Raw genomic sequence first — 15,313 nt, 5'->3', positions numbered from 1 at the left:
AATGACTATGTATGCATATGTATTTTTTAAGTTACCGGACAATAATAATTAATCATTTGGGAGACAAGCAAATGGAACCAAAGTATTCTAAAAGCCATACATTTGGGGGAAGAAAGGTAAAGTGTTAGTTAATATTAAACTTTGATAATTAAGGAGTGCATGTAATGGTAGGGTAACTATAAAAATAAATTTTAAAAGTTTTATATCTTCTAAACCAATAGAGGGAAAAATAGAATAATAAGAAACCATCTGTCAGAAACCATCTGCCAATCCAATAAAAGAGAAAAACTAAAAACAAAATAGATCTATAAGAACAAAAATCACATAATTTTAAAAACAATTAGTTACTTCAATAAATATAAATGTACTACATAATTAAGTTAAAAGATCAAAAAGAGAATTTACAACAAAATCCATAAATAAGTATTAACTTCTTAAATTAAAAACATGTAAAAACAATATAGAAATGTAAAAGGGTAAGAAAAATATGGCATAAAAAGCTGTTGCAACTATATTAATATGAAAAAACAGACTTTACGGCAAAAAGTATTTCTATAAAGTTACATCATAAATAAAAGATCAGATTCAATAAAAACAATGAAAAATCTAAATAACTATGCACTTAACACTGCTTCAAAATATATAAAAAAAAGTTGACAGAAGAAATAGACAAACAATCATAGTAGGGAATTTTAAAAACACTTCTCTCACTATACAATAGAACTGGCAGGGAAAGCGTAATAAGGATATAAGATTTAAAGAAAGAAATTGTTAAATCTGACCTATTGGACATATACAGAGGAACTAGAGAATCCAACTTCTTTTTGAGGACACAGAAATTTATAAAAAATTGACCATGTACTGAATATGCACTAGCAACTCAAAAAATTGTCAAATGTTTGAAATCAGAGTATTTTTTAGTCTAAATAAAATGTAGTTGTGCTGGAAATCAACAACGAAATAATTAGGACATTACATGTGTTTGTGCATTAAGAAAATACTTTTAAGTAACTTATGGATCAAATTAAAAAAGAAAAACACAATGACGACTAGAAAATATTTAAACTGCATAATAATAAAATACTACATAGAAGAATCTAAGGAATGTAGCCAAAGCAACACCTAGAGGAATATTTATAATCTTGAATGTTCATATTAGTAAAATAGAAACATTGAAAATTATTAAGATTAGATGTATCCCAAGAAGATAAGAAGAGACATAAAAAAGAAAAAAAAAAAAAGGTTGAAGGAAGAAAATAGAAGAGCAAATATTGAGAGGATCAATATCACATTCTTACTCTGGTACAATTGATCAAGAAAAAAAGAGATGAAGTATAATAAAGTAATATCAGAAATAAAAAGTAGAATTTAACTAATGACCCAAAAGATATTAAAAACAATGAGCTTTTGCCATAGACAATTATAAAAATATAATTCAAAAAGAAAACAAAACAATTTTTAGGCAGTGGCAGCAAGGAACATATAACTGCAATCCTTGAGAGAAGGGCAGTGCCCACATAAACCCCATATTTACCCTGGTATCTCCCTCAGCATATTTTCTTATCTGATATTCATGGAAATAGAGTGCAATCAGTCTCCCAGGGCAGAGAAAACTGCTAAGCTTACTGAAATTTGGGGAACTAAATAAGAGAAAGACACAGATCAGGAGCTAAAAATATATCATATGGCATCTTTGGATCCTTGGCTGACTCTGAATCTTCACAAGCATAGTGCAACAGTCCAGGAATTCTAGCTGAGAACAATTATGGTGAGGCTAAGATCTGAACAGAGAGTTCAGATGTGGTACAAAATGAGAAAGATGCTAGACTTCCACCTTCAGCCAAAAGAAAAAAATCCTTGGTGAATACACAAGAAATTCTTCTGAGATCCCAGAAACATCATGTCTTTGAAGTAAGGCCTGTAATGTAGAATAAAGAGCAATATCAAATTAGACACACCCTCTTAAAGCTTAAAACCAAGCCTCCGCATAGTCTAGCTTATTAGCCAAAAATGTAATTAGTTCTCAGAACAAAACTCAATCCTCATACATGGAAGGTAAAATCATTAAGATTCCATGTCATTCGCAATATCAAAAATACAACTAAAATGTGCTAAATGTGCAAGGAAATGGAGAAAATGGCTGATAATAAAAAATAACAGTTATTAGAACTTATGCAGAGATGACCCAGATAGTGAAGTTTAGCAAATCAGGAATTTAAACTAATTGTGACTAATATAATAAATAAAATTGAGAAAAAGAAGGCAAAAATAGATGAAAATCTGATGTATTTTAATGGAGAATTACAATCTATAAAAAAACTGAATGTGCATTCTAAAACTATAAAATACAATGAGAAATTAAGAACTCGCTGAATGAGTTCAGCATAGTGAATAAGAAATGAACTAGAAGCGAACAAGTGAACTAGAAGGCTGGCCAGAAGAAAACCTTTGAATATATAAATTAAAAAAGAAACCAGAACAGACTATAAAAGTGATTTGGGACACTATGAAGATGTACATGCTTTTTACATGAGAGAACGTGAGGGTCAATATTTGAAGAAATAATGGTTAAAAATTAGAATTTCTTGATATAATGAAAGACATCAACCAAATATTCAAGAATTTCAGTAAACCATCACAAAAGAGGTAAAAGGAAAACCATACATAGGTATATAATAGTCAAGCTGCTGAAAGCCAAAAATAAAGAGAATCTCAAAAACAGTCAGAGTGTAAGGTCAGGGGCAGTATTTCTGTTCAGAGGATGACAATAAAAATGAGAGCCTACTTCTCAACACTGACCATAAAATAAAGAAGACATGAAATTATACAGTTACAGTTTTTGAGGGAAAAATGCCAACTTAAAAGTCTTTACTCAGTAAAAGTATCTTTCAAAAACCAAAAGAAAATAAAGACATCCTCAAAGAAATGTCTTGTCAGTGAGCCCACACTACAAGAAAACAAAAGGAATTTCTTCAGTCTGAAGGAAAATGATCCCAGATGGAAGAAAAGATGTGGAATATTTAAAAAACATGATTAATGGAATTGCTCTAATATTCATACCTAGAAAATTATATCTAACAACTGCAAAATATGCAATTTTTTCAAGTGCATAGGAAATTTTTAACCCACAGAACATATTCTGGACCATAAAACAAGTCTCAATACACTTCGAAGTACTGAAGTTATAAGGTATATAATCTCTGATGACCATGGAATTACATTAGAACCCAATATCTAAATGCTTGAAAGGAACACTTATATGCTACTGGAGGGAACGTAAACTAGTACAACCATTATGAAAAACAGTATGGAGTTTCCTCAAAAAACTAAGAATTGAATTACAATATGAACCAGCAGTCCTTCTTTTGGGTATTTTACCCAAAAAACCTGAAAACACTTATCCACAAAGATAAATGCACCCCATTGTTCATAGTAGCATTATTCACGGTGGCCAGGAAATGGAAGCAACCAAAGTGTCCTACAATAGATGACTAGATAAAGAAGATGTGGTACATAAATACAATGGAATATTACTCAGCCATTAAGAAAAGACTAAATATTGCCATTTGCAACGACATGGATGGATCTTGACATAATCATGCTAAGTGAAATAAGTCAGACAAGAAAAGTTGAAAACCTTATGATTTCATTCATATGTGGGATATAAAACTGAGAGCAACAAACAAACTTGACAAACTAACAGACACAGTGGATTAGCAGTTACCAGAGGGAAGGGGGTAAGGGGGGGACGTAGGTAAAAGTAAAGGGGGTCAAATATTTGGTGACAGAAGGAAAACTAACTTTGGCTGTTGAACACACAATGTACTATGTATATATGACATATTGTTGAACTGTATACTTAAAACTTATTTGATTAATAATAAATGTCACCCCAATAATTTTTAATAAAAAATAAAATTATCCTAGATGGACATCAAAACTTTACATGTATGCACATATCAGAGAACTTTTAAAGCCTCAAAATCAATTATCTGATTATCTAGCAAAAAAAGTTAGAAAAAGAATAGCAAGTAAACTCAAAGAAAAATCACCAAATAATAAAAATAACGGCAGAAATTAGTAACATATATAACAAATATGCAATAGGGAAAAACATCAACAAAGTTGTAGTGGGCTGACTAAGAATATCCAGGTCCTAATTCCTGCAACCTTTGGATTTACTTTATGTGGCAAAAGAGACTTTGAAGATAAGATTAAATTTTTAAGAATGGCAGATTATTCTGGATTACCTGGGTAGGCCCTAACTGTAATCACAAGTGTTTTACGAGAAGGAAGCAGAGAAATATCTGACTACAGAGACAGAAGGCAGTTTAACAACTGAAGCAAGATGTTATGCTCTGTGCTATGAAAATAGGGGAAAGCCCACAAGCCAGGGAAAGCAAGGAGCACAACTCTAGAAGCTGGAAAAGGCAAGGTAATGGGTTATCTGCTACAAGCTCCAGAGGGAATACAGTCCTGCTGACATCTAGAATTCGACCCAGTGAAACACTTCAGATTTTTGGTCTCTAGAACTGTAAGAGAATACATTGGTGCTGTTTTAAGCCATCGTGTTTGTAGTAATTTGTTACACAGCAGCAGGAAATCAATATAAAAGCCAAAATTTGGCTTTTGAAAAAAAAAATGTGTGTGTGTGTATATATATATACATACACATATAAAATATATATAATTGATAAAACTCAAGAAAGATATTTAAAAAGTACTGAGGACAAATTAATGAAGAACATTATAGATTTTATAGATTCTAAAAATATAATGAGATTATGAGCAAAATTTGCAAATAAATTTAAAATTTTAGGTGAAACAAAGTGCTTGAAAAGAACAATTTAAAAATGAGCACAAGAAGAAATAAGAAATTTCTATATTGCTAAATCTATTAAAGAAATTGAATGAGTTTTTAAAAATGCTTTCTACAGATAAATCCCCATCTTGGATAGTTTCATTACTAAAGTCTTTCGAACTTTTAAAAACAGCACAAATTTTATACTAAGCCTTCCAGAAAAGAGAAAATAGTTTTTGAAACCAGTTTAATCTTTATGTCAAAACCTGATGAAACTATTTCAAGAAAGAAAAAAGCCTAACCATCATGAATAGTGATACAGTAACTCCAAAAATATATATTAGCAAGTGAAATTTAGCAACTTATTTAAAAAATACATATATATCACAAACAGGTTGCTTTTCCCCGCAAGAATGCATGGTTAACTTTAAAGTTCCTCTAGTGCAAGTCACCTTATTAACAACAAGATAAAAATCATATTCATATCATTAGCTAAAATTCAAAACTATACACTACTAAAACTAATAAATAAATTTTGTAAGGTCCTAGTCAGTACAATAGGGAAATATGAAAAAAATAAGCTATATAAGTATTGGGAAAAAAATCATAAAACTACCATTATTTGTTGACATTTATAAAAAATTAAAACTAATTTAATTGATTAATAATAATGTATTAATTGTTCATGAATTTAGTAATGGTTAATATTGATGTTCTCAATATTAATATCAAATATTATCAATATTATTATTAATATTGGTTAGTATTATTAACAATTCTATAAGGATGCTGAATATAGGGTCAATATATAGAATTCAATTTTTTCTATGTACAGTCATGAACAATTAGAAAACAAAAAATTTTAAATGATAAAAATTAAAATAGCACTAAAATTTATCAAATACGTAGAAATCATTCTCCAAAACTTTGATAAGAAAAATTTTTAGAAGGCCTAAAAAAAAAAAATGAGATATAACTTTTTAGTAGAACTATAATGGGACAGAAATGATAGGACAATCTAAAAGAATAATTATGAAAGTCTTGCAGTTCATGTGAGCAAGACTGATTATAAAACTTTGGTAATGAAAACTGGTATTACTCCAAGGACACATACACAGGCTAAGAGAACAAAATATAGAGACCATAACAAATTCATAAACATACCCACATATATATAGTCATTCGATTTATGAAAAAGGTTTTAGAGCATGTATATAACTGTGCAGTTGAAAAGAATGATCTTTTTCAATTATTAGTGCTGGATCAAATGTGAAAATATGAAAAATATGAACCTTGATTCATACACTTATTTTGAAAAATAAAACAATAAAGCCTCTATAATTTAACACAGGATAATATGTTGCTGATCTTTTTACATAGGACACAAAAAGCCCAACTGCAAAGGAAAAGATGGATAAATTGGACTTTGTTAAAAATAACTTCTATGTAGCTAAAGGCAACAATAAGAGAGTAAAAATGCAAGCCATGCAATAAGAATATATGTGAAATATACACATCTAACAAATAAGTGATACCTATATTCACTAAAATAGAAAAAAAGTGAAAAATGAGCAAGTAGCTTGAACAGGCATTTCACAAATGAAAACATCAAGATGAACATAAACATGAAGGCTTCATTATTCATCTGAAAAATATAAATTGATATCACTACACACCTTTCAGAATGTCTATGATTAGAAAACACTGATAATTCAAAGTGATGGAGAGTTGTGAAACAACTGAAGCTCCCATATTCTGCTGATGGCACTGCCCATTGGTACAACTACTTTGAAAAACTAGTACTACCTACTAATGCTGCTGAACTATTTACTAAAGGTAGTATCTGCACACTACATTACCCAATAGGCTCACTTCCAAGTATATCAGAAATGCATATATATGTGCACCAAAAGGCATGTATTAAAAGAGTGTTCATTAACTCACCATTAAAAATTAAAAACAAATATCCATAAAGAGTATATATACATATAGAAATATACAAGAGAATAACTTTAATAATCAACAAAATATTGCTATATACCACCACATCAATGAATTTCATAAGTATAATGGCTAGCAAAATTTGCTAGACATAAAAGAACATCTAGTAGATTAATCATTTAGATAAAATTAAAATATGGACATAATCTAGAGGTTTTGAATAATATAATAATAATCTGCAGCATCATAATAATACTCTGTAATGTTAGAAGTCGGATAGTAGTTACATTTGGGGTGAGAAGCTATCTATTTCTTGACTACGTAGTGGTCATATAGGTGTTTCCTTTTATAAGAATTCACTGAGTTGTCAGAATTCATTGAGCCACTAAGATTTGTACACTGTGTATGTTCTACTTCAAAAGACGTTTATCTTAAGAAAAAGATAACATTTCTTCCTGATCTGATTTGGAAAATGTTAATTCTTATGATGTGCATTATTCTGAATTTACTATTTATTCATTCAATACACATTTATATAACATCTGAAAATCACGTTGTGAGAATTTTCCCCTTGTTACTAAATATTCTTTGAAACTTATTTTCGATGACTACATAATATGTCAAAATATGTATGATTTTATAGTATATTTACTCTTTTTAAACTATGAAGCGTTTGTATGGCTACAATTTTATGTTATTACAAATAGCACCGAGATAAATATCCACTTACTTCATTTCTGATAATCCATAAAAATTTACATTTGCTGGGCCTATCGGGTATGAACATTTTTTCCCATATTGTTGTACAGAAAATGTGTACTGCTTTGCAGTCCCATAGACTTTCTGCAGTTTTTCTATAGTGGTTGCAAAACGGTGATGTTCATGGTGTGGAATGCATTTTCTAAATACTTTAATACATTAAGGATTCTAACATATTAAGGGTAGCAATTGTTCCTAATTGTGTGAAATTAAAATTAGCCCAGGTTCCCAACCCTCATCTTTGGGCTGCAAAAACATTTTAATTTATATATTTTGTATCAAGGGACAATCATGGAACAAGAAACTAATGTTTCAGAAAGAGCATGGATTATAAAGACCCATTTTAATCCTAGCCTTGATATTAGTTACCTGATTTCAGCTCTGAGCCTTAGTTTCCACCTATGTAAAAGAAGAAAATCATTACTACTACTAGATAGGATTGCTATGAACACTAACAAATATATATAAAGAGCCTAACATAGTGTCTCACACAGTTGTTATTCAATAAGTGATATTTTTTCCCTTCTCAATTATGAAACGCTTTCAATTATCCATAGTAATGGGTCAAATGGCATAGATAATTCTAAAACTTTATATCACACCAGACTTTTTAGCACTGATGATAAAATATAAAGGAGATGATTTATTTCAGTTTCTCCACCTATTCCTGCCCTCCTAGACAAAGTAAGGAAACTGGATAACACAAACTGCAGAATCAAGCTATAAATAATTAAGAGCTGGTCTCGGGTCTTATTTTATGCTCAAAAATCTGAATCATTATAAAATTAAAAGCCCCTTTGCAAATTGTGTTTTCATTTGGCCTTTAATAAGTAACTTTCAAATGTCCTGCTTTTTTTAAAAAAGGCCTTTAAAAATCGTATCAGAGGTTAGGAAAGGGTTCCACTTAACAATATTTTTTTCCATATGAGTACTATCGTTAAGACAATTACCACTGATCACCTTTTAATGATATTTCAAAACCACTTGAATATTTTTAAAAAGGTCACCCAAAGCTACATAACTCATAAAGCTGAACAGCACAAATGGGGCTTTTGCATTTGTTCAGACATGTACCAGGTTTTAGTTCCTACAGGCTCACAGACGGTTTTCTCCTTAGCAGTTTGCCAAATGTATTTTAGAATGTCCAAAATTTAAAATGTTGATGTATGTGAATCAACTACATAATGAAAGAATCCATGCACCATTAAAATGATAACGTGAATCACTTCTTTTTTCTCGCAAATGTGCTAAGTGCAACTAACTATATGGAGAAGATCAGTAAGGTAAGTAGGTAATATTTTGAGTAGAAAAGATAGGTAGACTTCCCCAGTCAACACTTTTTTTTTTTTTTTTTTGAGGATTCGTCTTCTCCTTTTCTTTCCAAATATCAAATTATGACCATGGAATATGTATAACAAGCTACAATGCAGTTCCTGATTATTCAGAGCCTAATCATACAGTTTGTGTTTTACCCCAGCCATTTGCTTCTACTTTTCCTGCCTGCTGCCTGCCTTTTGCCATTTCACTGCTTGTTAGTCTTTGGCCAGAGTATCTCAGAAAAAAAATGCATTTTTAAAAAAAGAGGTGGGGTGGGGGGGAAGCAGGCCAAACCATTTGAACTTCTTCCAGTTTTGTTTAAAGTTCCTAAAGGAAGAGTGGAGGGTGCAGGTTCACAAAAGATTCTTAGATTATCTTTGAATCTTCTTGTATTTTTCCAACCCTTCATGCTCACCCTCTACTTCTATTAATACTGTAGAGACACTCATTTTGTGAACTTAACTGCTCTGCAGAAGAGAAGTTAGAGCTACCTGTTTTAAGGAGGAAAAATATAGTCTAACATATTTTGACTTTGTATATAAAAAGCAAGAATATTTAGTCTTCTGTTTGTGCCCTGCAATAAAATTGCCACTATTAGTTCTGGTACTCTCACTAAAACACATTGCATATTTCTTGATTGTGTCAGGATTCATCTTCCTCATATAGAAATACAATTATTAATAACTACTCTTTCTACTTCTCAAGAGTCATTCACGATTGGCTGAGATAACAGAAGTAAATGTTCTTTGAAAAAATAATTTAAAGACCCCATGCATACAAGTAAATGTGAATGAACAAGAATGGCTCTTATTAAAAGGTGCAGGGGAAAAATAACTGAATTTGGAACCTACTGGACTTGTGTTCAGATTTCATTCTGACACTATGTTTGTGACCTTGGAGAAGTTTTTTAACATCGCTAATCTCCATTTCCTTTTCTGTAATAAGGATAATGATAACACTAAGTGGTAATGAAAATGCCGAGCAGCTAGAGCTCTCATACGTTGCTGGTGGGGATACAAAATGATACAGCCCTTCTGGAAAAGTTTGGCAGTTTCTTATAAAGTTAAACATACACTTACCATATAACTTAGCAATGCCACTATTAGGTATTTATTCTCCAAAAATTAAAATTTATATTCTTGAAAACCTGTATGTGAATGTTTATAGCATCTTTATTCATTATCGCCAAATCCCAGAAACAACTCAGATGTTGTCCTTCAGCTGATGGAAAATCAAATCATGGTAGATTCATACAATAGAATGTTACTCAGCAAGACAGAGGAACAACTGTGTTTTAGTTATACAACATGAATGAATCTTAAATATATTTTGCTAAGTGAAAGAAACCCTACCCAAAATGCCCATGTTATATTATTTCATTTACATGACATGATGAATGGCTAAATTATAAGGGTAAAAAATCAGTGTCAAGGATACAAGGTGATGGGTAGAGTTTTTGAAAAAGAGGCAGCATGAGGGTGTGTTAAGAGTGATAAAACTTCTGTATCATCACCATAATAGTAGATAAATGGCTCCATACATTTTCAAGACCCATAGACTTGTTCATATGCCAAAAAATGAGTATATACATTTTAAAAAATCAACCAGGATGTGGGGGGAACTCAAAATGAAATAAAAACTATAACAAGTGAATTAACTATGTTACAGCTGAATAATATAACTACAACGAATGTGGACGGAAAGAAAAGAATTAACCTAAATTACTTTGGTAAATAATATTTTGGCTGATATTACAGGCTAAAGTCAAAAGATATATATAAGCACTATACTCTAATTAAAAATATGTTTCTAATAGGGAATGGATCAGGCAATCTGGAACTGTTGGATATATATACTAAAGTTGATAGAATAGGTAAATATAATATAGATAAGAGCCAGATTTGTCACTATCAGAGAAAGAAGTTATAAATATGGAAGAGAAAGGCTAGCATCAACCTCATGGTATTGAATTGGAAATGGAAATATCAGTATGATTTCATTTTTTCAAATATATACATAAATACAGAAATAAAAATATATGTACATATATGCATGTTATTGTATATATATCTAATTTCCAGCTCTTCTGCTGAGAAACACTAGAAGTAATGGTGCCCCAGTAGCAATGAGCATACCTAGGACCCAAATCTTAATTTCTAAACTCTATTTTTCAACAAAAGAATCCATGACTTCCTGGTAAAGTGGTTGATTCTTGATCTGGGATGGAGAAAATTAAAGATGAGACTAGAGCATCTTGTGATGTCAAAAGAAAGAAAGTGCTCAAAAAAAGATGTGAATATGTTGAAAAGGTACAAGCACCAGCAAGAAAGATTCTACATGGCCAAAGCCTGGAAAATTTGAGTAACAAAATGAATAATGATAGTATTGGATTAACATCCAAAGAATAAAATGAGTATCTATGAGTCCACAGTGATATAAATAATCAGGTTGAAAAAAAAAAATGGGAAGAAGAGACAGCTCTTCCTTACAAAGTAACTGCAATTTGAAAGCAAAGAGGGAATGCAGGAAATAGAAAAATCACCATTAGGGGATAACAATAATAATTGTTGCAGGCCAAGATTATCCAATGGATACCAAGATTCGTAAGTGGAAGCTTGAGAACAAACAGGATATCTGCATAGCCTCAAAGAATATTTACCAAGGTGTTTATTAATTACATGGGGAAAATAGTGACTTAAAGTGGAAAACCCAAGAGACACCACCTCAGATAAGGTCACTATTTAAGGAATATAACATTATGTATATTCTGATAAGATATAATGAGAAGGGCACATCGCTTCTTCAGTATCCTTGCCAAAAAGAACCTTAATATAATTATGATGAAACATCAATTACAAATTGAGGGGTATTCTACAAAATAATTGACCAGAACTCTTTAAAAGTGTCGAGGTCACAAAGACAAGGAAAGGCTGCAGAACTGTCATATACTAAGAAGACTAAGATATCACAATCACCTGAGTTGGATCATGGAACAAAAGAAAAAGAATTAAAAATAAAAACTTTAAAAATTACGCTGAGTATAATCAAGAAGCAAATTAACTCTTTCCGCATCATCCTATCAATCAAAACTGGCTAACTTCATTTTCAACTATTGAAGAATTATTTTGGTATATGACATACATGAGGTACAAATGAATTTTAAACAACAATGTTGTTTTGTTCTTGTTGTACCTGACATTAAAGGTCTTTGGCAATCTTATTTAGCTATTTCTTGCAAATGCTAAGATCTCACTCTGATATTTACAAATCAGTGTCTTAATACTGTTTGGGCATGGGGACAGTATTAATTTATTCTAGTTGCTCTTTTGCATAGGAAGGACAGGAATGAATTATAGTACTGAATCAAGCCTAATAAGTACCTTGATTTATCTTGATTTAAAATGAAGAAAATATCAACTATTCAGTTTAAAAATGCATTTATCCAATGGATGGATATTCTCAGCAATGAGTGTTCAAAAATAAAAGTTAACGATAAGACTATTTGCATGTTTCATGGTTTTTTTAAATCGATACATTCTTATACAGTCATTTTGGAGCTTATCTCATTGCCAAGATATGGGGAACAATACACTTGATGTATTTTGTCGACTCAGTTCCTTCCAATACTTAATCTTTTAAGTATGATTTTCTAAAATTCAGTAAAGATAATAGTTGTGGGTTCAGTAAAATAGAACATTGGAGGAGACATACAAAAGACAAGTGAACTCAACAGCTCTGTCTATTATTTGGAAGTGTGCATTTTTCACAAAAGTTTTAAGGGCAAGACTTTTTTCTTTATTTTTAACCAAGTTTTATACTTGCATCGTAAGTGCATTTTTACCCCCTAGACTCAAACTCCACATGAAATTTAATTTGATGGTTCCTGTAACACATATAGCTTTATGACGATTTTACTTTTCTCACTGGATAGAAACCAAGGAATAATATCTCTATCGTTACCAAATAGAGGAATTTGGGGATGCATATAATTAAGAATCTAAGATCTCTATCAGCTATTCAAATATAGTTTTTTGAAGAAAAATAAGGGATTTGTTGAATTAATCAGGATATTTAAAACACCTATAGCTTCTGAATTTTACAAGCATTTTACAAGTTTTTCCATTTTGAATCAATGGTTGCACTAGACACTTAAAAGTAGACAACCTCACTTGGCTCTTTTCATTATGGAAACAAATAGAACCATTGTTCTTTTGCTGACATGCTCTGATTTAGACATAAATCAGAATTTACTAGTAGCAGTGAACCCGTAATACTCTAAGAACTGCTACTGCAGCATTGGTCAAGTTACGTTCAGATGCCTTACATAAAGAAGTTCAAGTCTACAGCCATGCTACCTTGAATAAGCCCGATCCCGTCTGATCTCAGAAGCTAAGCAGGGTTGGGCCTGGTTAGTACTTGGATGGGAGACCACCTAGGAAGACCAGGTGCTGTAGGTATAAAAAATAAAAAAAACAATAATAAGGGATTGTAAGCTGACAAGGTCCTTGCAATCTGTGAGGTCAACCAAGGGTTACCTCATCTAAAAAAAATTAAAAATATAAATAAATAAAAAATAAAAACGTTCATATTAGACAGAAAAAGTTCAAAGAGAGAAATTATAAAAAAATGTCTAGAGTTTCTCAGCAAGGTATGTTTGCAATCAGCACACTGAGTAAAACACCCTTTGTCAAATATTTCCTATGTCATATAAGCTAAAAGTGCCACATGGAAAGCATAAAGCACTTAAAATGTTGGTAATGAGTTATATACCATCAATAAGAAATAACTTATTGAAATCCACATTTAAAGATATTGTAGCTTAAATCTATCCTATAGATTGAATATAACTGTAGTTTTCACTTAACTGAATGACCAAGGAGACCATGAAAATGTAAGATTAAAAAAATATATATTAATGATGCTAGCACAACTATCTATAGAGTGAATATTACACATCAGTAATATATTTAACGCCTACTCTGTCAGGGCCTTTAGATTCTGTAACATTCACAATAACTTAGACAAGGCTGCTATTATCTTCATTTTACAAATGAAGAAAATGAGACTCAGAATTTAAGCAATATGTCCCTAAGTCAAACAACTAGTGATTGTCTGACTTTCCAAATATTATGCTTCTTTCACAAGATCAGTCTCCCAAAAGCTTCTACTAATATTAAGAACTCATTGGAAAAGCATCCTAGGTCCTTACCAAGGCTTTTCTAATACTGATGGACTGCAATATTTCCAGTTGTAAAGCTTGGCATCCACACTCTGAGGAAGTAAAAGATCATTTCAGATGAAAATTTCTATAAAATTCTTCTTTTACTCTTCTATCTGTCAAACATCTTTTCTGGTAACTGAATTCTTCAAGTTTGGAGTATAATAGATGCCATATTTACAGAAATACTTAGATGTCAGTGGCTTATTATACTTTCCAATACCCTTAAAGACTAACCTGAACCTTTCTTTGTGTTCTCGGAGGTGCTCAGAGGTAAATTCATGCCCCACTCCCACCATGTTGTATCATCTGTGTCCTATATCAGAATACTGTTCTGCTAGGCAGAGTTACCCTCTACCCTCAGTTAGCAGTCAATGTCACCAAGATGCCAGAAATACATTTTAGCGTGAAATAGAGTTAGAGACTCCATTTGGTGGGGGCTGGGAGAAAATGATTTTCTTCACTCTGTGCTATACTTTGTAATCTCATCTTTGAATTCATGGGTTTATTCCTAGAATCTCGAAACTTCCTTCATGAATACTATGCCTTTAGATTTTAGTTCTTAACTCCTCTCCTCCCAGACCTGAAATTAGTGCAAAGGCTTAAGATGGGCCATTCTTCCCCATTCTCCACTATCTCAATAGACTCAGTGCTCCCTCATGGTGTTAAAGATTCCCTTTCTTTTTATCTCAACACACACACACAACACACTCTTACATTAAATTCATTCAAATAAATTCCTAGAACGCTTACCAGCACAGCAGTTCCATAATTGGACAAACTTTAAAATAAAATTTGAAATTATCATGAATATCCTACTACCTTTCTCAAACCAAACAGCTGCTACATCTCTCTCAAAACCCCTATGATGTCTTTTCTTATGTCTCCCAATCACAGTTGGTCAGCTCTGTGTCCTTTGACACTATCCATATTCTCCATATCATCTTTGTTTTAATGGCATCTTTAAGTGTCTATTCCCTTTTATAGATTCTGACCTCCTTAAGGGTATAGACCATTTCTTATTCAACTAGTATAGTGCTGACTAGTACAGGTCAATTCTGCTCAGAAACACTTATTGAATGGCTACATGACAGAGCAAAATAGTATAAGATTCAGAAATAAAAACATTAACACAAAGGCTAAGATAATTTATGATATACTAAAGATTAAAACAGCATGCTATGGAGATAGAGAAAGAAGTCAAAATTTTTAATTCAAGATTTCTCAGAAAAGATAGATCTTGAGCTATGGTTTTTGAACTAGGGAAGAAGGGTATT

General features: G+C 31.5%; 1 non-coding gene across 1 annotated transcript; it reads left to right on the top strand.

Moving 5' to 3' along the window:
* Window positions 1-13,156: 13,156 nt before the first annotated feature.
* Window positions 13,157-13,275, top strand: LOC111742316. Its single transcript, XR_002781277.1, has one exon. It is a non-coding gene; the product is annotated as a 5S ribosomal RNA (ribosomal RNA).
* Window positions 13,276-15,313: the final 2,038 nt, after the last annotated feature.

Source organism: Pteropus vampyrus, unplaced genomic scaffold, assembly GCF_000151845.1.
Source record: "Pteropus vampyrus isolate Shadow unplaced genomic scaffold, Pvam_2.0 Scaffold91, whole genome shotgun sequence".
NCBI lineage: Eukaryota > Metazoa > Chordata > Mammalia > Chiroptera > Pteropodidae > Pteropus > Pteropus vampyrus.
This window is presented reverse-complemented; position numbering and strand designations above follow the sequence as displayed.